Source organism: Lissotriton helveticus, chromosome 5_1 (assembly GCF_964261635.1).
Source record: "Lissotriton helveticus chromosome 5_1, aLisHel1.1, whole genome shotgun sequence".
Classification (NCBI taxonomy): Eukaryota; Metazoa; Chordata; class Amphibia; order Caudata; family Salamandridae; genus Lissotriton; species Lissotriton helveticus.
This window is the reverse complement of record NC_136065.1, coordinates 1,455,667,631-1,455,690,022: the sequence shown is the minus strand read 5'-3', so window position 1 is coordinate 1,455,690,022 and position 22,392 is coordinate 1,455,667,631. Positions and strand designations below refer to the sequence as shown.

Genomic DNA, 22,392 nt, shown 5'->3' with positions numbered 1-22,392 from the left:
AGATTTCATGTTGCAAAATGTAAATACCCTTGTTACATTCAATTTTGTACATGAGCAAGTACAAAGCTCAAGAAGTAAAGTATATTTAGTAAAACATGCATCCGCTTAAATTAGTCTATAGGCGTCAGATACATTTTTCACTCTCCTAACAAAAACACCATTATCCTTACGTTACAATGGTGGAACAAAAGCACGCAGTCAACAAAATGAAAATGTACTAAAATTTAATCATTCATAAAAGCTGTAATTTAATCTGTGACAATAAAACACAAGAAGCAATATTAGAGTTGGTTTAGTATATCATTTTCGCTTTGAAAGTCATAGAAATCAGTTCTACCTGTTTTTCCTATAAAAGACCCATTTTTTCCAAAGCATTATGCACAAAACATTTTTAATTAGAATATAATGGCAGAATGAAAATAATGATATTCCATGACTTAAATATAAAATGAAGTCACAATGACTCAAAAAAGTTATTTGCCGCAGTGAGTCCATCAATGGGAAATATATATATTTATATTCTTATATATATTTATAAAGTAAAACTGTAACGGTTTAACCTTTAGTGCTTGATGGAGATAGGACTGGGGAAGGGACTGTGATAAAAAGGTCAATATGAAAGTTTATTTAATTATAACATTGTCTAACATTTGAAATGTGTCCATGCTCTTTCGCATAATCATTCAACTTGAGTCAAGTTCATTTATTTTCACATCTGTTATAACCGCTATTGCAAAAGGAGGAATACTATTGTCTTATTTTCCAAGAGAGATAATATACAGAGCACTTTTCTTTTTTCAGGGACTTTGTGCAAACCAGATGGTGATCTAAATTCTTCACAAATATAAAATAGGAGAAGCCTCTTCAGATATGTTAATTTATTGTTGATTTCATTTTGAAGTCTGGACGCTGGCACATTCCAAATAGGCAACAGTTCTTCATTCCTGTAAACTGAGAAAGACACCGTGTTAGACAGAACATTCAGACAGGAAACATGGACTTTAGACCATTACAAACAATGCGGAAAGCTTGACGTTGAAAATTATAAGTGCAGAGGTAATCTAGGTGTAATTTGAGCATGCAAAGGCATGCCCTTTAAAACTGAAAAAAAAGCTATATATTTAGTCTTCCTTTTTAAACACTGGCGTTGTTTGTAAAGCTCACACAGATGTTTACAGCATGAACAGTAAAGGGCAGGTGACACTGGGGTTCGTTTCTACCACACATGGAACATGCCAGCGTTTACAGGATCAGTGCAAGGCCTGCTCGCCCAAGGATCAGGATGAAAAAGCGTTGGGAATGCCAAGCGTTTCGCTGTAGGAAAAAGAAGAGCACGACAGTGGACTCAGTAGGACATGTTGATGAGAGGACTCCACTGATACACTCCAGGGAACATTGAGTTGGAAATCGAAGCTGACTGGGAAGTCTGGGTGAAAATTAGTCATGTGTAGGAAATGAGCATCTGTTCCCCATATCCGTTGACTACATCTTCTCTGTGCAAGTCAAGCTCAGTAAATCTTTTCGAAATAAAAAATACTGTTTACCATTTCAGAAGCTGGAATTGTTTTGCTTGTGATGTGCAGAGGTTTGGTTACTTCAGAAAATATAACATTTCAGCACATGTGGCAGCAATATTAAGTCTGTACACTTAGTATTTTTTTCTTGATTCGGAAACATTCGAAAAACAATATTTATTTCACTTGTTTTGTTTATTCAGCAATCAGTTGCTTGGCGTGTAGATTAGTAATAACATTGAATTATTTGGCAGTGCAGTTTCACCGAGGCTTTCCCTGTGACATGTTTCCTCAGCAACCCATTAAAGAATATGATTTTCTCAGCAGGACCATTGACTTTTAATGATGTTTTTCTAGTTGTGACGACTTTACCTCGCATTCTAGCATTGATATGTAGTTTGATGATAAATTTCCAGTTTGCTACCACAAATATTTTAACAATCTTAATTCCACTTAACAGCGACAATTATTTCCACGTTCTCAAGTATGGCCAATTCATTATGTCTTTTACAGCGGCAGTGAAAATATTCTTCACCAAATGGAAAGACAGCCAAGGCAACCTTCTAGGGATGGCTCACCTGGGTGACGTACCTCAGAGGGGAGGACAGCAACGCCCTGCGGAGCTCACCATGGAAACAATCCTCCAGGGGAATGTGGGCGACATTGGACACATTTCTGGACCCATACGAACCCCCATGAACAGAACTAGCAAAAGGGACCAAAGGGCCCCACACAACACCCTCACGAGATCACAAAACAAACTAAGGATGCAGGCTTCTGGCACACCAAGGCTTCTTCTCTTTTCTTACTCCATCTTTTTCCCTTTCACTCATTCCTATTCTCTTAACGGGGCAGTGGATAGGGGAGGCAACCAACCAACCATATACACTGTGTAACTATATTCTAAAAATGCACAGCCAGTGTGGGCTGCCACCCTGTAACGACAAGGCGTGATGACATGTATAAAAAATTGTTGCAATTAAAAAAAATGTTCATGGCTGTCATCTTTGTGCTTCTTTAAAAATATGCTAATTTTAATAGTCACCTCTTTCCACAACACCGTAATAATGTGTCAGTTAAGAAACATTTGTGTATGAACTACATATCGCTTTTGGTACCTCAATCACCTTCATCCTTCAAGAAGGCCTGGTTTTTAGGTTTTGCATGCAGGGCGCTTGCACAGAGCTTGCAAAATCTATTGTTTTTAATATGAATCTTAAAAGGGGCTTGCATCCCGCCCCATTGGTTCCTGTGCTTGTCACTTTCCCTGCCTTTACCAATGATTGTTCCTCGCCTGCTTCTCTTATTAGTTTCTCGCCTCTGTGTGTGTTCGTCTTGCAGCAGATTTTTGAAGTACAATTTAACAAATGGAGAGTAAGTGATTTGCCCATTACCACAGGATGTGGCACTGCTAAGTCTCTAACTGGGATCCTCTGCTCCTGATTTAGCATCTCTGCCCACTGCTCCACATCCGCTTCCCTCCTATGATACTAGTCAGGGAGCTCTTTCCTTCCTCCGAACGGTGATTGATAACTCATTAATCATCACATAGGTGTAACCATTGCTTTACTAATGCTTGTTATAACTTGCTGTGGGGTTTTCTTGTGTTGTGCTTTCACTTTAATACTACTTGAGGGCAGCATGAATACTTTACACATTGCCTCGAAGTTTCGCCAGACTACTCTTGTGCCATGCTACCAGAAGGTTAAGCACAGGTTAATATGTGAGTTTACTTATGTTCCACCCAAAAACGGAATTGTAGTTGCTGCTTGAGTAGGGCTTCACCTTCTTCAACCAGTAACCCAATTTTCAACAAGTACTATAATGTCTTTCAACAAATGTTGCAGGATGCCCCAGCCTGCTTTTTTTGATTATACGTTTTCCCTGGTTAATACGGTCTAAGTCTTTCTGGAAGCTGATGAAAAGATATATCAAGCAGGAGTTATATTTGTACTCACTTTGTATTGATGTGTTGGAAAATGAGAGGATGTATTAAAAATTAGCAATCCAGAGTTTGAGGCAGGGGGGCTTGTGGGAGCCCATGTTCATAAGCTAGGCAAAGTACACATTGTTTTAAAAAAGGTTTCTTTTTTTAATTTCGACTATATATTTTTGTCAAATCTAAACATTGTATAGTTTTCCTGTGAAAAATTAATTATTGTATGCATGTATGTGAAACTTTTATGGTCCGACTGAACTGAATAAAGTTATTGGACTAGATCAAGAAACCTAGGGTAATCAGATTTTCACACTCCTATTTAATATGACAAACTTCATCTGAAAGAATGCGAAAAGCTTACTGAACTCCACCCAGGTTTTAAGTTCTTGCACTAGAACATTGGCAAAACACTTGCCTTCAACCTCAAACAAGGTTATAAGTTGGTAATTGATATGTAAGATAAGAGACCCTTTTTTGTATGGGGAAATAGTACATGTACACTTTCTTGGCCTTTCAGTGTGGGTTGTATACTTCAGTTTTTTTTTATAAATAAAGAAATCTTGAAGTTAATCTTCTAAAAAAGTAATGCAAGATATTCGTTCTGTTTCATGTTTTTGACAATGTGTGCAAACTAGATTCTCCAGGAGACTGCGGCTGAATACTGTTCTAAAGTTACAGAAAATTGATAACCTGGATCCTGTCTCATAAAATGGACACAATTAATTCCTCTACATTTACAAGGGATTTGAATTAAACTTCACACACATTTAACATGAATAGTTGCTATGATTCAGTTAAAGAAAGCTATTAAAACTCTTTATGCACATCTAAATGCTCTTAGCAACTGAGATTTTGGTTAAAAAAAAAATTAAATGAAAAAGAGATACAAATTGAACACAACGGCTGACGTGTAAGAACTGTCACAGGTGAGGCCAATCGGTCTTGTAGACATGAGTCCAATGGATCAAAAAATAATGTTACGAAAAATTCGGAATTTTACTTCTAACCACAGATTGTTCACTTTGGAATACCACACAAGACTGGATCCGGAAAATGTTCTAGCAGTGCTCCTAAGCTCCGGTTGGTAGAGTTGTGCTTCTTCGCGCTTGCTACATTTTGCCCTAGAATTGACGTAACGGAGACATTTGTATGCCGCAAACCTGCACACTAACATCAGTTTCTATATGCAGTTTATATATGCACCTTCATATGCCCATTCCACTTTTGCCAGTATTCCAACAACAAAACAAATTTCCTTTTTAGTAGACTCAAATCAACATCCAAGCTTAAGCATAAGAAGCAAATTAGGACTCTATCACAGCCCGCCATTTTGACTGCAATGAGAAGGTGTGAGGGCATCAAGATTAGAGTGGAACTCCCCTCAAGGTCACTGGCCACGTAACGGATACCTCAGTTGGTTGTGATGGGTCCAAAGTTCCCCAGGCTGTTGACGACCCCCCAGCAAATCAAGGCTTTCAAGAGGCCATACTAATAATCTTTAGTGGTCAGATGGCTACCCTTGAGCCCCAAGGAACCGCAGTGACCTCGAGATGGGTTACCACCAGCAGGTCCTTCCTTGGCATAGTCACTTCTTGTGGGATAGGATAAAGGGCTCGTCTGACTCCGGTGCAGACTTCCACTTCAGTTGGTGATCTGGAGCAAATGCCCTTGCCAGACCCCTAACGGACATTAGCAAGAGCTCGACCTATATCATGCCACGACATTACAAAAGTGTAGGCTGACTGCAAAACGGTAACTCTGCAGGAAAGCAAATAGCACAGGTTCCCTCTTCTTTTTGGTTCCGACTGACCCTGTGTGTGCCACACCAGTGTTCCCCAAGATAATGATGGCTGCTTATAGCTTGATTTTCATATTGCCCTTGAGCTTGACACCTCCCCTGACATTAAAAGTCTGACCTCCACGTGGGCCATCAACTGAGGATAGGGCCGCATTTCCAGTGGTAGCTCAGACAGCAGCTGAGGTACTAGAATTAGAGATGTTCCATGTTGCCACTAAGACTAATGTTCTGAGAAAAACTTGGAGCCTACCTCTGTAACATTAGAGAACTTGCTTCCATTTAACGATGCCATCTAGAATACTTCTAATGGATACTTGGTCAAAAACAAGTTCTTGCACCCTATTTGTCAGCAAGTAGTCAAGAAAAACTGGCCTGCGCCCAGTAATCCATATTTTTTTTTTTTATTTGTTTTATTGTTGCATCAAAGTATACGGGTACAGTGTAAATAATCTGCTGACGTGGCCTCAACATTAAGCCATGCGTGCAACGTGTTTTTTGTTAATACAACTGGTGCAAATATACATTTCCTCCATTAATCAGTACAGATCTTGCAACCACGTCTGTAGGCAGGGAGACAATGAGCCTGCACAGCCAAGAGGACAGTGAATGATAACAGGTATGTAAAGTCCCGTCTCAAGGGCGTTGGATCGGGGTCTGTACTGTCCATATAATGGTGCTACCAGAAAACGGGGGGGGGGACAAAACTGTGGGAGGGAAGCATGTGGGCGCCAGCATGGTCGAAGCAGGGGGATACCCGTGATGGGCGTCGGGGGGGGGGGGGCCCGAGGGGCTATTCAGCCTGCGCTCCGGAAGGGTGAGAAGTCACTCAGGATGCAGGGGGCACCGGGAACCTGTCCTGGGGAGGGGGAACACCAGGTAGACGCTATTGGTCTTCTCGGGCTGGGGGGGGGGGGGGGGGGAGGAGAGGAGTAGGTGGGTCACCCACATATGCGGACTGTCGGAAGCTGTAGAGGAGCATGGCCCATTCCATGGATATGGGAAATTTACGCGCACCCCTGGCTTCTTCCTCTCTAAGAGCATCCTCTTCCGCCGCCGCCCATTTACTGACCGCCCCCGTCCATGCTGCTATAGGGGGACTTTCCGGGGATCGCCAGCGCATGGCTATGCATCTGTTTGCCAACAGGAGCGCTAGGGACACGAAGCGCCTATGCACTGAGGCTCGCTTAGGGACATGAAAGATGCCTAATGCACTAGATTCCCAGGTGGAGAGTGTAGTGAGACCTGTCAGTTCCGACAGTGTGTCGTGTACCGCCCGCCAAAAGGGATGAAGGTCGGGACAGCTCCAAAACATGTGGCGAAAGTCTGCAGCAGGGGAGCAGCACCTTGGGCATAGGAATGATGTGGAGGGATAGAACTTCTGTAATCGCGCTGGGGTGAGGTACGCCCTGTGTAGGATATAGTATTGGATGTTCTTGAAGCGGGCGTTCCTAGAGACGCGTTTTGGGGCCTCAAGCGCTTTAGTCCACTCTGAGTCATGTAGTGCGCGACCTATGTCCTCCTCCCACGTAGCCCGCAAGGTCGTCAGGGGTGCGTGTGAGAGTTCCCGGATGGATTTATACAGCCAGGTCACTAAGTGGCGTCGCACCCCCATACGCAGGATAGCGTGTATTACTGGATGCGTGTCTGGCTCGCCAGTACGGAGGTTAAAATGGGGCCGGTATCCATCAATCAGCTGTCGATATCTGAGGAATTGGCCCGGGGAGAGCCCGTATTCAGCGGTCAGGCGGTCAAGTGATTTTAACTGGCATTCCTCAAAGAGCGATTCCAGATCCGTGATGCCACAGTGCGACCATTCGGTGAAGAACGGTGCCGTGAAGTAGGAGTCTTGCCTGGGGCTGCCTATCAATGGTAAAAGCGGGGAGTACAGAGGTCTATTGGGGGACATTCGGTGGATCCGCATCATGCACCGGCGCGCTATCGCCACTTGGAGGGGGTACGTGCGCCGTGGCTTGGTGCCCGGGAGAAGAAGACGGGTGAGTTCCGGGGCTGCGATTCTGCCGGTCGAGGTGACAGTCTCCTGAGGGTAACGGTCCGCCGTCCAGTATGACAGCCATTGGAGCTGTGCCGCGAGGAAATATGACTCGAAGGACGGAGCTCCGAGTCCTCCCAGCGTCGTGGGAAGTTGGAGGGTTTTCAGGGCGACCCTGTGGCGGCCCTCGCCCCAGATAAGGGTCCCTAGGAGGGAGTCAACGTCGCAGAAGAAGGATCTGGGTGGTATTACCGGCAGATTCGTTAAGTGGTAAAGGAGTCGGGGAAGCATTACCATTTTAGCCAGAGCTATCTTTCCTATTGGGGCCAGTGGGAGTTTATTCCAGAAGGCGACCGCCGGGCGCAGACTGGCAAGTGCTTTGTGGTGATTCCCCTCGAATAGGTCAGCTGGGGAATGGTACAAGCGGACACCGAGGTACCGGGGGGCTTCCGCGGACCATGAGAGGTTATGCGCTCCAAGTCAGACTTCCCGGGGGGGGCAGGCCCGGGTGTAAGGGGTAAACTGTGGACTTGTCCCAGTTCACCTGTAGTCCCGAGGCCTCTGCAAATTCCGCCAACGTCGCCCCTATAGGGGCCAGGTCCGTTTCGATGTCTCGGACGTATATAAGGAGATCATCCGCGTACATGGATACGCAATGCGTGCTGTCCGCAAGTGGGATGCCCCATTCCACACCTTCCAGGCGCAGCCGAACCGCCAGCGGCTCGACTGCTAACGCGAATAAGAGAGGCGACAGGGGGCACCCTTGTCTTGTGCCTCGCCGAACTTCGAACGCTGGTGATATACGTTTCCCGATACGAATCCGCGTGGTCAAATCGGTATACAAGAGGCGCGTGTACGCTATGAGCGTCGGGCCGATATTGAGGCGCTGCAAGACTGAGAAGAGATAGGGCCAGGTGAGGGTGTCAAACGCCTTCTCCAGGTCCATAATGAGGCAGGCGGCGCGGGGAAATCTGCCACGTATCTGATCTTGAACGTGGAAGACTCGGCGGAGGTTCTGGGAGGTGTTCCTCCCCGGGACAAAGCCGCACTGGTCGGGGTGGACCAGTGGGCGTATGATCTGCGCATAACGATCAGCCAGAATTTTCCCCAGGATTTTACAGTCGGCCGACAGGAGCGTGATGGGGCGATACGACCCCATGTGGAGTGGATCTCTGTGGGGTTTGGGAAAGGTGACAATCACGGATTCCCGCAGTGACTGGGGCAACCTCCCCAAATGAAGAGACGCCCGAACACCCGTGACAGATGGGGGACCACTAGGGGAGAGAATGTCGAGTAGTATTCCAGCGGGAAGCCGTCCAGTCCCGGCGCTTTATTCCGGGACATGGCACGAATCGCCTGGGTGATGTCAGAGGGTGTTATCCTGGCGTCAAGGGTGCGCTTGTCCACATCCGATATTGCGGGCAGCGTCAGTGGGTCTAAAAAACGATCCACAGAAAATGGGGAGTATTGGGCCGGGGTCCGGTACACTTGTGCATAGTGTCGCTGAAACGCTAGGAGGATTTCGGCCTGCGAGCGCACCAATACACCGTCCGGATTGACAATATCCGTAATTGGCTTGATTTCGGTATCCTGCCTCGCCATCCAGGCCAGCAGCGCTCCAGTTTTGTCTCTGTCCTTATGTACCCTAGAGGCGTAAGCCCTAAAATTGTATTTTCGGAGGTCAGCGCAGGCAGTCTGATACTCCGTCTTAGCCTTGGCCGTGAGCACGGCGTGCTCCTCCGAGTCGTCAGGCCGTTTAGTGAGTGCGGCCAGAGTCTGTTCTGAGGCTTGGAGCGTCCGTTCCAAGGTGCGGCGGACTCCTACTACCTGTTTGATGCAGTCTCCCCGTGCCACCACTTTAAACGCGTCCCATTCCACCAGTACCGACGATGCCGTGTTTGTGTTGTGCGTGAAGTAGTCTTGGATGCTGGTTTCGTGTGCGTCTCTGAATACTGGGTCTGAGAGGCAGTCCCTAGGGAGGCGCCAGGTGGGGACTGGTGGGTGCGGGGGGCGCCAGGTCAGACGAATGATGTGGGCGTCATGATCCGAGAGGATCCGACCTAGGTAATCTGTAGATGTGATCTTAGGGAGGACTGGTGCAGAGCAGAGGAAACAGTCCAGGCGGACCCTGAGGTTATGTGGGATCGAGTGGAAGGAGTAAATGCGAGCCAGTGGGTGTAGGTGTCGCCATGCGTCAGTGAGCGCCCAATGCGTGGTCCATGCCCTGAAGAGTTCTGCCTGCCGGGGGGCCGGGGAGTGTGTGGGGGGAGGATGCGAGCGGTCCAGGGTGGGGTCCAGTGTGCAATTAAAGTCACCTCCCAGTACCCACGGAACTGTAGTGAACTGGGCCAAAACGCCCGTAAGGTGGTCCCAGAATTTATCCTGATCCGTGTTGGGGGCGTAAATGCTGCCAAGGAGTATTCCCTGTCCATCAAGTATTCCCTCTAGAAGCGCATACCTGCCCTCTCTATCCACCACCCGTCGGAGCTCCCGGAAGGGAGTACCTGGCCTGACCCAAATTAACGCGCCGCGTGCAAACGCTGAATAGTGAGTGGCACAGAAGATCCCTCGCCATTTGGCCTGCAAGCGAGTGAGTTCGGTAGTGTCCATGTGCGTCTCTTGCAGAAACGCAATGCTGGCTGACATACGCCTAATGTATGAGTAAACAGAGTAGCGTTTGCTGGGCGTGTGTAGGCCTCGTACATTCAGTGTAAGGATATTAATGTCCGAGCATGAGTCTGCCATTCGTAGGGTGTCGTGATTGGGAGAGGGACCCCCCTGCAGCCCCCGACGGCCGCCAGTGTGTATGTGTCACGTGTGTTCCTATGCGCCAAGCTTCCACAGTCATGGGGGAGGGACTAAGGGGATTAACAACAAATAGAACCTTGGGTGGGAAACAGTCCCAATACTGGGGATATCGCACCGGAGGTGGCATATCCAAACTAGTGTCCCACTAGGGGAGAAATACAACGGATATCTGTGGGGGTGGCAACGTGTGTCGCTGCTGGGCCTGTGCGCGGGTCGGGCTCTTGCAGGAGAAGCGTCTATCTCTCGCTAGCGCTTACAAGCATTTGACAAAGCAGTCTAGGCTCCTAGACGTCGCGCAATACAATAGGCCACCATGAGAAGGATATAACAGTGGACAGTTCTTCCATCATGAAGAGGTGCCAGGTCGGCTGGACAGGGTAGCATCCAAGGTGTGCGTCGCAACAAGGGGGGAGGAGTTGGTCCAATCCCTGACATTGTTCCGTCACTGTCCCGGTCTTTCTCAGGGGTGAACAGGTGCGGTTGACCTTCCAAATCCGACGCTATGGGTGACGTGTGCAGTTCGGTCATCGCTCTTAAGGCTTCTCGTCGCTAATGCATGATTTGCGTGAGGTCGGGTGAGCCCGTGGGGGATGATGTTTGGCTTTTGGGGCGGTCCGATCGAGCACGGCTCGCACCTCGTCGTCTGGATCATCTGAAGTCGTTGTTGCGTGCTCTCTGGGGTCCAGGATTAGGGATTATTGGGCAGTGAAACTCAGTCCAAGCCTGTGCTTCCTCCGCCGTGTTGAAAAAGAGGGCTTTCCCCTTGTGTAGTACTTTCAGGCGGGCCGGGAACAGGGAATATTGAAGATCATTTGCGCGGAGGCGCCTCTTGACGTCCAGGTAGGTGGAACGCTGGTGCTGGACCTCTCGGGCATTGTCCGGGAACACCATAACGTGCTGGTCTTCCACTTGTAGGGGGCCCGCCGTCCGGGCCGCACGAAGTACCGCATCGCGGTCTCGGAAGTGCAAGAATTTAGCCAACATGGGTCGCGGAGGAAGGCCCGGCTTGGGCGCCCGGGCCGAGACCCTATGGGCTCTTTCAATGGAGAAGTATGCCGACCTTTCCGCCTCCGGTGTGAAAGATTTGGTCCAGGACTCCATGTATGTCAGAGGGTCCGAGTTCTCAATCCCTTCCGGTAGGCCCAGGACGCGGATGTTACAGCGCCGTGAGCGCCCTTCCAAGTCCACCGTGCGTGCCTCGAGGGCCGCCACGCGGTGCAGGACCTCCTTCAGCTCCGCCTCCTGTGTTTTCACCGCAGGCTGCAGCTCGGTCACGATCCGTTCTCCGTCCTTCACCCTGTCCGCCAACTTGCGATGGTCGTCGCGGATTAGACTGTTGTCTGTTGTCAGGACGCCCAATCTCTCCTCCATCGAGAGGCGGGACAATTCGATTGCTGCCAACACTTGATCCAACTTTTCCGACAGTGTGGGGTCGGTTTTCGACGCGTGGGTCTGCGTCCATGTTCTTGTTTGTGGCATCCTCGAGGGCCGTCTCGGGGACAGCCGTCGTCTGCGAGGCCCTCGGTTTCCCCATGAGTGCAGTCAGAGATGTGGAGGGCCCGGGCCTCTGTGCACCCCGCGATCAGCAAGCCACCTCCCCTCTGTGTATCCGGGTAGGTAGTAGCTCAGTGCAGGTCGGGCTCCCAGTCCTTCTTGGCCCCGGGGCAGTCACTGTCTTCCTTCTAGGGAACCCCTGCCAGTTCGGGGCGCAATTAGTAACTTGCGGCTGCAAGGGGGCGACAGTCCTGGCATCAGGAGATGCGCATCAGGAGGGCACTGCGTCTATAGTCCAGGCTTTCCCGGAGACAGGGTGTGTTCAGTGAGGCCGGATCCTGCCCCCTCCCTCCTCGGCGTGTGGTGTAGTCCCTCAGGCGTCCCCGGGGGCCGAGGAGCAGGCGACCAGGGCTCGGGGAGGGGGGGCTCGGGTTGATGAGCATCCACGGTGTGGCGTGCTACCGCCTCAGGGTCAGAGGAGCACCGTGCCTCCAGGGTGGAGCCCACGCCGATCACGGCGCCCCGGTCCCTATGGGCGCCATCTTAGGGTCAGGCACCCGGGTCCACCGGGCCACGCGATGCGGCAGGAGCGTTCTGGCCCCCCCCCGACCAAGGGCCGATGCGGTCTGCGACCCCTCTGCGGCCCCAGAAGGGGCAGGAGGCTGCCGGGTCACTGGCGCCGCGGTTCACGGGAGGAGGGGTCGACACTCCCCGCCTCCAGGTGGGATCGCGGCCGCCCGAAGGGCCCAGCGTCACGCAGGCGGTACCTCCGATGGCGTCTCTTGGTCCGTGGCGGTGGGCAGGTTGGCGCTGGGGTCAGGCTCCCGGCCATGTAGGAGCGCCGGTGTAGTGCAGCTTCGGCGTAGCAGTCGCCATCTTGTGCACCGGACTCCCACCGCAATAGTCAGCCCGGCCTGGATCGAGAGCCCGTGAGCCGGTCACACCGCTCCTCGCTGGGGTTCCGGGGCCGCTAGCCGTCCGTTTCGTCGGGGGACGCCGCCTCGGGGACAGGTTCTCAGTGGCGCCCACAGCCGGTAGAAGGAGCCGCGCCCGCCATCTTGGGTGCTCGGCGCTCGGCTCCGGCTTCAGCGAGGGACGGGCCGGTGCCTGTCGCTCGTCCGCAGTCCCCGCGGCTCAGCCAGAGGGTGCCCCCCTGCAGGTAAGCCTCAGTGGAGTATTTTTTGTAGGCTGAGGCTCCCAGCGATCTTAGGAAGTGGGCAAGATGCTAGCCCGATCGCGGAGCCTCAGCAGGACACAGCCGCCATCGTGGCTTGCCAAGCCACGCCCCCAGTAATCCATATTTTCTCTGCAATCATCCTACTCTAGAAAGTCTCTTTGTACTGGCTTCGACCAGTAAAGGGTATCCAAATTCCTTTCTGATCAACCCTGCACAGAGAATACAAAAAGATTGATTCTTTTGGCACCCGAGTGTTTGCTTCTGCTAGCCTACCACTTAGATCTGTAAATGCAGTGAGTGTGTTGACCCGCTATACACATGATGTACGGCCCATAGCCATCAAGATCTTGCCTGTAGTCCTGGGGAACCTAAGGACCACTTTGTTTTAGATGATCCGTAATGGGCAGGATGTAGGCTTAGATACTAGACTGCATTGAAAGGGCAATCTGCACCGAACATGCCCGCTGAAGGGTCTTGCATCTATGGAGCGAAGGCAGAATCTGGAACACCTTAAAGATAGTAGAGCTAAAGCATTTGTTGGGTCGGTTGATCCCTGCAAAGCATTTTCACCACCAATTCTGAAAATTTAGGGGCTACTCCAAGAGGCTGGCATTTAGGCAACAAGCCTCCCCAACCAGTGATACAGCAGACAGCCCAGTTATTTTGGCATCATGGACGCAGTGCAGGCAAATACAGACAGACAGCACACAGGCCAGCAATTCCTCTTCCCCTGCTACAACCTCCAAGTCAATTTGTCCTCAATGTGTCTCGCCCAACCAACCAGATTGAGATTGAACAAGTCCTTCCAGGTTGGCGATCCATCACATCTGATTGATGGGTATTGCAGACTGTTCAAAAGGGCCACACCCTGCCTTTTCTCTCCTCCTCACCCAATATTCTTCCTGCACCGTAAGGTCTGTTCGAGGGGCAAGGTATTTTCAGCTTGATCCCCATTCATCCTCACCACCACACTGAGGGATTCCCGAAATTGATGGCGGTGGTACCTTCCCATCTTCGGAGTTTCTGTACCTCAGTAACTGGTTAGTAAAGGTGGGCTCAAAGCAGTCAGTTGTGGACTACCTGCAGATTATGCCACAACTCCTAACATTGGGGTTTGCGATAAACAAGCCAAATTCTACCTGAAATCATCAGAGTCTTCCATTCATTGGAATGATACTAGTCACTGTGAAGTTCAAAGCTTCTTCTGCCACAGCGACTCATGAACATTGGGGCTATGATTCCGATATTTCAGGCTCTATCCTGGATCATGGAGATGGTTGCTTGGAGGTTTCATCACCGATTAGCCTCATCCATCCTCCTCAATAGGTGGACCATATGAGGCCTACAGTTTAACCTAAGATCTCAGTGGGCCTTGCATCAATGCTGCCTTCCCGATCATAATTTTTTCGGCGGCATGCCACTCTGCCTTTCCCCACCTAAAGCTAAGTGGTGATGGATGTATTGCTATTGGGTTTTAAGGAGAGGAAGGGTAACCTGAGGTGCCCAGCACCACAATGGAACACCGACAAAGATCGGAGCAGAGTTCTGGATCCATGTTGGGAGGCATGGAAACAAGGGAACCAACAGTGTTGAGCAGAGGTGTCGCTTATGTGCTGCAGTGCTTTGTCACTTCCTGGGTGATATGTCCAGGCAGAGAAGCGAAACATCACTAATTGGTGGACAGAAACCCTGGAAATTCCCCGGATTTAGTTTGGTACCTGGGGGATATTAGGAGGTGAGAAATCTGCAGTTAGATTAGAGTATCCACCAGAAAGGGCATTACAAAAGTTAAGTAAGCTGTTTGCCCGTTTCTGGGTCTTGTGAGTCATTCCAACTTTACCTGTTGTCAACAGTCAAGACTTTATAATTCTAGTAAACAAAAAAGATACTCAGAGCCCAACTCCTAGTTAGCAAGAAAGTGAGTAGACGAATAATCTAGAATGTGAACATGCAAAAAATTAATGAATAAATAGCTTTTTTTATATAACTTATGAGGCCTTTTCTTCAGGTCTGAGTGGTTCTGTAAAATGTTTTGGTGAGCACTCTGGTGCAGACATCCACTCCAACCCAGAGATCCATGCTAGCTGATGATCTGGTGCAAACGCCCTTGTCAGACACTTCAACTAATATTAGCGGGAGCTCAAACCAATGTCATGCCATGAAATTACAAAAGTGCAGTCTGGCTCCAAAACAGTAACTCTGTAGCAAAGCAAATATCAGTACAGGTACTTTTTTCTTTTTGTTTCCACCTCGTACCCTGTGCCAGAACAGAGTATCCCCAAGATATAATCATTAAAGAGTACGGCTCAAAGCTGATCCTTGTGGAGCACCAAATTATATTTCTGTGAAAAAAGATGTAAAAGGGGAAAGGTGTACAGCTTGCCCTCAATCACAGAGGAAAGATTCTAGCCATCTGAGAGAAGTGTCCCCAACCCTTATTGTTGCCAAACATTCTAGTACAATACTGTGAGATACTGTGTCAAACGCTGAAGACAGACCTAAGAGGACAACCACAGTTCGTTACCCTCATTGAAAGACAGTTTGACAAATTCAGAAACCTCCAACACAGTAGTCTCTGTGCCGCGTCCAGATCGGAAACCCGCCAGGGTAGCATGAAAACGATTATTGTCCTTCAGAAATTATGCCATTTGTGTACTACCCAGCATTTCAAGAACCTTAGTCAACAGTGGAAGCAAGGAGAGTAGCATAAAGTTATTAAGGGTAAAGGATGTTGCCTTACGCCCTGGAATCTGGGGAACGAGGTTAGAGTCTCGGCAATGACGCTCAACATCCTGGGATTCTGGGCAAATCATTTAATCTCTCCGTGCCTAACAAAAACAAAAAAAATTAAAGTGTCCATCTGTAACAAAATTGGTTCTCATGTAAAGCGCTCCGAAACCTTCGGGTCTAGTTTGCGCTATTTAAAACTCGCCTAAAAAAAAAGTTAGAAACAACTGCCCTGTTTTTTAAGTAACGAAAGCACGAGTGCTCGTTTTCCATAGCGAGGGACGACATGGGGAAAAAATGATTGAATAAATCATTGAAGTAATTTCTTAAGCAAAAGAGCGGCATCCTTTAGCAGCCAAGGAGGGCAGGAGCCTAACGAAATCCAAGATCTTACTGCTAAAATGCTCGCTTCAGTGACAAATTCAAAACAGCTCTCTCCTGGAGATATGACTAAGAAGAAATCTTGGAAGTCAGTTTCTCTATAGGGAATGACGAGTGAAAGCCCTCAACATATTTTCTGCCACTTAAAACATCCTGGTTAATTGGTTAATCTTTATTAGACCATCTGACTTTTAAACACGGCCATAATAAAAATGCACAAAGATTGTGCAAATCACAAAGCCAAGTCTTTCAAATGGGACACATTATGGCTTCACACACCCCCAAATGAGACTTTAAAAACATTTCCTGGGTGTTCCACAAGCAGCACTGAACAGCGGTAGGTCAAGCTTCAACATGTCAAAATAAACCTTTGACATGTTAAAAGCATGTGTAGAAGAGTGACATGCCAAGCAACTGCCATATCGCCACAGAAACCGAAATTACTTGTCCTACTTACTGTAATTGCTAAAGAAGCGTTACTGTCTGCAAAGGTTCATCACATTGTTTTGTTTTTTCTAACAAGAACAAATTTCGTGGTACATTGTTTTTTGTAACAAGAACAGATTTCGTAGTAAAGTTAGATATTTGGAGCACTTTTCAAATGTTTTTAAATATTAAACCTCTGCGCAGATATTGAGTCTTATGTCAAGTTAGGACCGGTCGTTTATCTCTGGCTCGGAAGCAGTAAGGCAGTTACGTCTGCCTCTTCTTGGAATCCATGGCTGGAGTTCCACAAAGAGTGAATGATAGCTTAGCAACATTTGGTGCTTTAAGATTTTTCACTTCAAGTTCTGTTTTCACCAGTCTTTAGAAAAAGACATTTGCTGGTGCAAAGAAGACTGTTTTTATATTCAAAAGCTCAACAGTTTAGGACCATTTTCTCATGGCTAGTTTGTGTCAGTTCTAAAAACGAGCACACTACTGTACCTCAGTGGCTATTTAGAAAAGTACATCTAAAGAGGTCTTTTGAAGTCACCCTTGTTTTCCCTAAAATCGTTTTGCCTTTTCTTTGAAAATGTTAACTTCCGATTTCCTTAAGAAATTTGATGTTTAGGTGGTTTTAAATTAAGCTGCAGTTACCAAGTGTAAGAACAAGATTTCTAACTGAAACAGGCTTTTATTTAAAAGGCAGTTTACTTAATGTTGTGGGACCTCGTCCACTCCTTCATTCTACACCATGGTTAAGAATCCAGATTCTCATCACTTAAAACAAGGTATAGCAGCAAAGCATACTTTAAGAGGCAGAAGGTGCTAGAACCAGATCACTCATAACACAGTTAATAAACAAAAATTCAACATTAGGTCCGAAATATTACTGCTAAGCAGAAGGTATTAAGTACAACAATGTAAAATAGGAAAATAAACAATAAGATATGAACAAAATGAAGATGCAACCAACTTTACTGGGTCGAGAGAACACCAGAAACACTAGCAGCTACATTTTTATAACATGAGCAATGCTAAATATTATACAAAGGTAGAAACTTAGAGTGTGCTCGGCTGCCTTTGAAACTCCTCATTAACTAGGTTTTGTTTTCTCACAGCCAGGCAAAGGGACAGAAGTTACATCAAATAACATGATGCAACAAGTTGTATATGATTTGGCTGCCTTCTGCCTTAGTTTCTTGGTAACAAATGAGCCATGTCAGTTGCTTTCAGTCGATAAAAAAAAAATAAACAGTTCAGAGTAAAGTGGTGTTGAAAGGTAGCTCTGGTGGACACCCCCAGAATAGTAGCTGCAGGCTATCCGGACTCCATGACCTCGTTCCTCCTAAATGGTGTGTGGCAAAGAACACTTTGAGCTGGCAAGGGAACCAATGAGACACTGGCTGTCCACAGGATGCGTATGCCCGCTCAGTTCCCATATGGTTTTTGGGTCTGTTGCTGGCTGCGATTTTAAATGTTCATGCCTCCAGACTCATCTGGGCTAGAAGGACCATTTACAAGGTTCCGTAACCATAGTTACCTGCTCCAGCCAATAGTACATGACTCCAAGATGAAAAACCTCTGCTTCCCTCGGGAGCAGAGTTTGGAAAGACTGAACCCTGTCAATGCAGTCTGTGGTCTCTAATCCTGCATGGATGACGCACTTCGCCACGTGCTGTCCATCGTGGATCATCTGAAACAAAGTGGTTCTAAGGTCCGCCAGGACTGCAGGCAGGATCTCGCTGGCCAGGTCCCATACAGCATGTGTATAGTGGCTCAACACACTCACTACATTTACAGATTGAAGTAGCAGGCTCGCATTAGAAACATTTGATTGCCAAGAAACGAATATATCGTTATCAAAGAGCATTACATTCTTTAGTCCAGCCAATACATTGGACAGTCTCTGAAAAAACACTTAATGCAGAGGATAGCCCAAACATCAATCTTGCAAAGTAACAACACTACACTTCCACTGTAATAAACACAGTCAAAGCCTTGGACTCGGGATGTAATATGGCCTAGTGGTAAACACTCCTGAATACTAATTTGGAGAAGTACTTACCAGCAGATAATGTTAATATAGCTTTATTGCTATTAGGTAACCGGAAACAGTCAGTAACCACAAATTATCGTAGAGCTATGGATCAAGTGCTGGTGGTGCAAAATGTGAGACTAGAAGAACTGCTTAACATGTTTGAGAGAGTATTTCAAGACAGACTCGGGTAAGCAAAGGGGTATGTCCATGGGATAGTGTTTATAAAGAAGCTATGCCCGTCAGACATGTTGCCGGAAGGATTCCAATGACTATCAAGGATTTAGTTAAGACTGTTTTAAAACAGATGATGTAAAATAGAGTAATAGAACTGTTGGAGGCTACAGTGTGTCTCACCACTGTAGTCCTTACTGAGCTGGCTGGCTAATCGCTTAGATTGTGTGGACCTGCACAGTTTGCATGAACTATTGATCATATTGATGTATTCAACGAAAAAAAAGGGTGGACGAGATTTAGTAACGTAAACTTTTCCAGCTATAATATCATATTGGAATTAGATCGGAGTCATCTGGGTAATACATGTTCCTCAATATCCTTTTGGATCAATGTCCTTAGGGTCCTAGACGACATCTCTTCATGTGTTAGCAAACATCTTGACAGAGATGATGGTAAATTGCTGCCCGGAGTACATCATCAATGCGAACTCCTTGTTTCTTATTTTAAATACTGCCTTGGTATGGTTTTTCTTTCCCACATAGTTCTGGTTCTCTGTGATCACATCCTTAGACCCATCTTCGGCGTCATCGTTTTCCACACAGAGTAATTTAGCTTCTTTATAAACATTATACTTTTCCATTACTCGATTGTCATATTGTGGTAAGTATCTAAATACATTTGGACCCTTTTTGCATAGGGAACTTAATAGCAATGCCTTTTGCATACCAGAGAGGAACTTCCACCTATCTGGTGCTTTTGTGTAATTCTCGAACATTTCAATTCACGCCTTGAATGAGAGTACCTGGAAGCATAAGGAAACTGGGTGCGCAATTGTTTGTGAGATATTTATTGTTAGTATCAGGATAAATAATGGATTTTTTTTAAATTAGAGATGGAATATGGGTAAACTGGTTTCTTGTTATTTGATCCTCGAGAGAGTGTCAAATAGTTGGAATTTTACCTTTCCGAAAGCAATATTTATTTACGCCAGTAGGTGGAGCTGGTGCTTTGATTAGGATGCTCGTTGGGAAACAGGCAACCGGAAGTGTTGGGAGGGAGCGTTTATTTATTTTACTTAATGCGATTTTATATAGCGTTAACTTTACCCGAAGGTGTCAGAGCGCTTTACATAAGAACCAGTTGCAAAACATAAGGATTTAGGATTACATGCGTTACATAAAAGAAGCAAACAGAAAAAATTGCAACTGTACAAGATGTAAAGTCACACAAGGAAGAGATACAAACAAAAAGAAAAATTGCAAATGTACAAATAGTAAAGTCACTCGAGGAAGAGATACAAATAGATATACTCTAAGAGTCACACAGGAATGGTGGAGAGTACAAAGGTCTACTGCATATACTAGTGATTACTTATTTATTTAATACATTTGTAGAGCGCAGCTGTCACCTGGCAGGTATCCTGGCGCTGAGAGTTTTACACCTGAGTTGGAAGCAATGGGGGACTGTATAGGGGGATGGAAGTGGCGGGAAAACTAGGGGAAGAGCCACGTTTTGATTCGCTTTCTGAAAGGCAGGAGCTGTGAAGTTTGACGAATGTCGGCGGGCAGACTATTCCAAAGTTTAGCAGCAGCCACTCTGAAGGATCTTCCCCCGGTCCTTACCTTGTTGAATCTGGGTACCGTCACAAGGCAGGCTGTAGCGGATCGTAAAGTTCTGGTGGGGGTGTACCAGGAGAACATTTGTTGTAGGGATCTGGGGCCTGATCCGTGTAAAGCCTTGAAGACCAGGCAGAGAGCCTTAAAAGCTATCCGTTGTTTCAGAGGAAGCCAGTGTAGCTCGGCTAAGGCTGCTGTGGCCGAAGATCTCCTGGTCCAGCCAAGGGCCAGTTTGGCTGCTGCAGACTGGACTCGTTGGAGTCTGTCCAATAATACAGCTGGGGACTCGAGCAGGAGAGCATTACAGTAGTCAAGGCGACTAAGAATAGTACACCTGACTATCAGCGCTCTGGCCTGGGCGGGGAGTAGCGGCAGGATTTTGCGTAAAGAACGCATAAGGGCCGAGCAGGTGGAGACTGTTTTGGTTACCTGCGTTTCCATGCTGAGGTTGTTGTTGAGCATAACGCCCAGATTGCGGACACTGGTAACCGGGTGTGGTTTATCAGAGTTTTCCGGGGGCCAGAATTCCACTGGAAATGGGCGAGGGATTCGGCTCCTGGGACAGAACAAGACCTCGGTTTTCGAGGAGTTGAATTGCAGGGAATTCAAATGCAGCCAGCCGGCTGTGTCTCTTAGGCAGTCATGGAATGCTTCCATGGGGATAGAGTCTTCTCCCTCCCATGAAAGAATAAGCTGGGTATCGTCCGCGTAATTTACTGTTTTCATTCTGTGGGTTCTGATTAAAGTGACCAATGGTTTTAAATAAATATTAAAAAGGATCGGACTGATAGACGAACCCTGGGGTACACCGTGAGGGACTGGGGAGAAGGCGGATTGAAACGGGGGGAGGGATACAGCTTGTTTCCTATCTCTGAGGTATGAATGGAACCAGAGCAGGGCAGTGCCACCGACCCCTGCCTCTCGCAGCCTCTGTAGCAGAATCGCGTGGTTAACCGTATCGAATGCGGCAGACAGGTCCAATAGGATTAAGGCCACTGCGTGGCCCCTGTCTGCACGCATACGAAGTTCTTCCATGGCTGTGAGCACTGCTGTTTCGGTGCCATGTGCTGGTCGAAATCCGAATTGGAAGTCGTCCAGAACGTGACTCTGCTCAAGATGTGTTGATAGACAGGCGCTAACCCAGCGTTCCACCACTTTCGCTGGAAAGGGTAGAAGCGATATAGGTCGAAAGTTGGAAAGACACTCTGGGTTCAAGGATGGTTTTTTCAGCAACGGGGTGATAAATGCTAGCTTCCAGGGGGTGGGGACGAGTCCGCAACACAGAGATTGGTTACAGATCCTCCGGTGGGTGTGGAATAGTTCTGTTCCGCACGCCTTTCAGGTTTCGGGGGGCAGTGGGTCCAGGGGGGACCCAGAGGTGATTCCGTGTGCCAGTCTATTGAAGTCCTCTTCGGGGATAAGGGGGAAAGCCGATAGACCTTCCCTAGGTAGGCAGCCAGGGCTTGGTGGATCACATTTGGTGGTGTCGACTCCGGGGGAGTTTAGATTGTTTTGCGATGGGGGAGTTGCCAAATTGTTAATGATGGTCTCAATTTTGTCCGTGAAGAACTGGGCGAGATTGTCGCAGAGGGTCTGTGAGGGGGGGACGATTTTCTTAGCGCAGTCAGGGTGGATGAGGTTATCAAGGATCTGGAATATACTTTTCGAGCTATTAGCTGCGTTGACTATAGTGGAGCAGTAATAGGTCGATTTGCTCTCTGTGATGGCAGATTTGTATTCTAGGAGCTTATTTTTCCAAGTGGTTTTATTAGTGTCACAATAACCTTGTCTCCACTTCCTCTCAGCCTGTTTGCAGGCAAGCTTGAGGTTTTTCAGGGCGTCATTATACCATGGAGCAGGTGCTCTGCCTTTAGGTTTACAACGTTTTAGTGGAGCGATAGAGTCCGTTGTGGATACTATCTTCATGCTAAAGGCTCTGTAGTTGTTTTCAACCGAGTTGGTTGGTGAGAAGCTATCTTCCACATTGAAGACAGTGGTGGAAGAACTCAGTTTTTCAAGAGCTTTCCAGTCTCTGTACGTAAATTCTGGTAGAATGCGTTTGTTCAGCTTTCTAGTTTTTGTGCAGGTAATATAAAATTTGATAAGAGCATGATCCGTCCAGCTCATAGGCAGAATGTCATTCATATGTGTTAGACCAGGGCTAGAAAAGATAAGGTCGAGTCGATTGCCTGCTGAGTGGGTAGGTTGCTTGACCAGCTGGTGAAGTCCCACGCTGTCGCAAGACAGCAGGAGGTTTTCTAGACCAGTGTCTAGGCTACAGTTTGGCCAGAGATTAAAATCCCCCAAAAT

The 22,392-nt window shown here is 47.5% G+C and overlaps 1 protein-coding gene across 2 annotated transcripts in view; it reads right to left on the bottom strand.

Moving 5' to 3' along the window:
* Positions 1-207: 207 nt before the first annotated feature.
* RAP1A (RAP1A, member of RAS oncogene family) overlaps positions 208-22,392 on the bottom strand; it is a 364,901-nt gene continuing 342,716 nt past the window's right edge. The window contains exon 8 of one of the 2 annotated variants that reach the window (XM_078644455.1): positions 208-951. The gene's annotated coding sequence lies outside the window, so the exon portion shown is untranslated. The remainder of the gene's footprint in view (positions 952-22,392) is intronic. The other variant, XM_078644456.1, reaches the window with a different exon arrangement.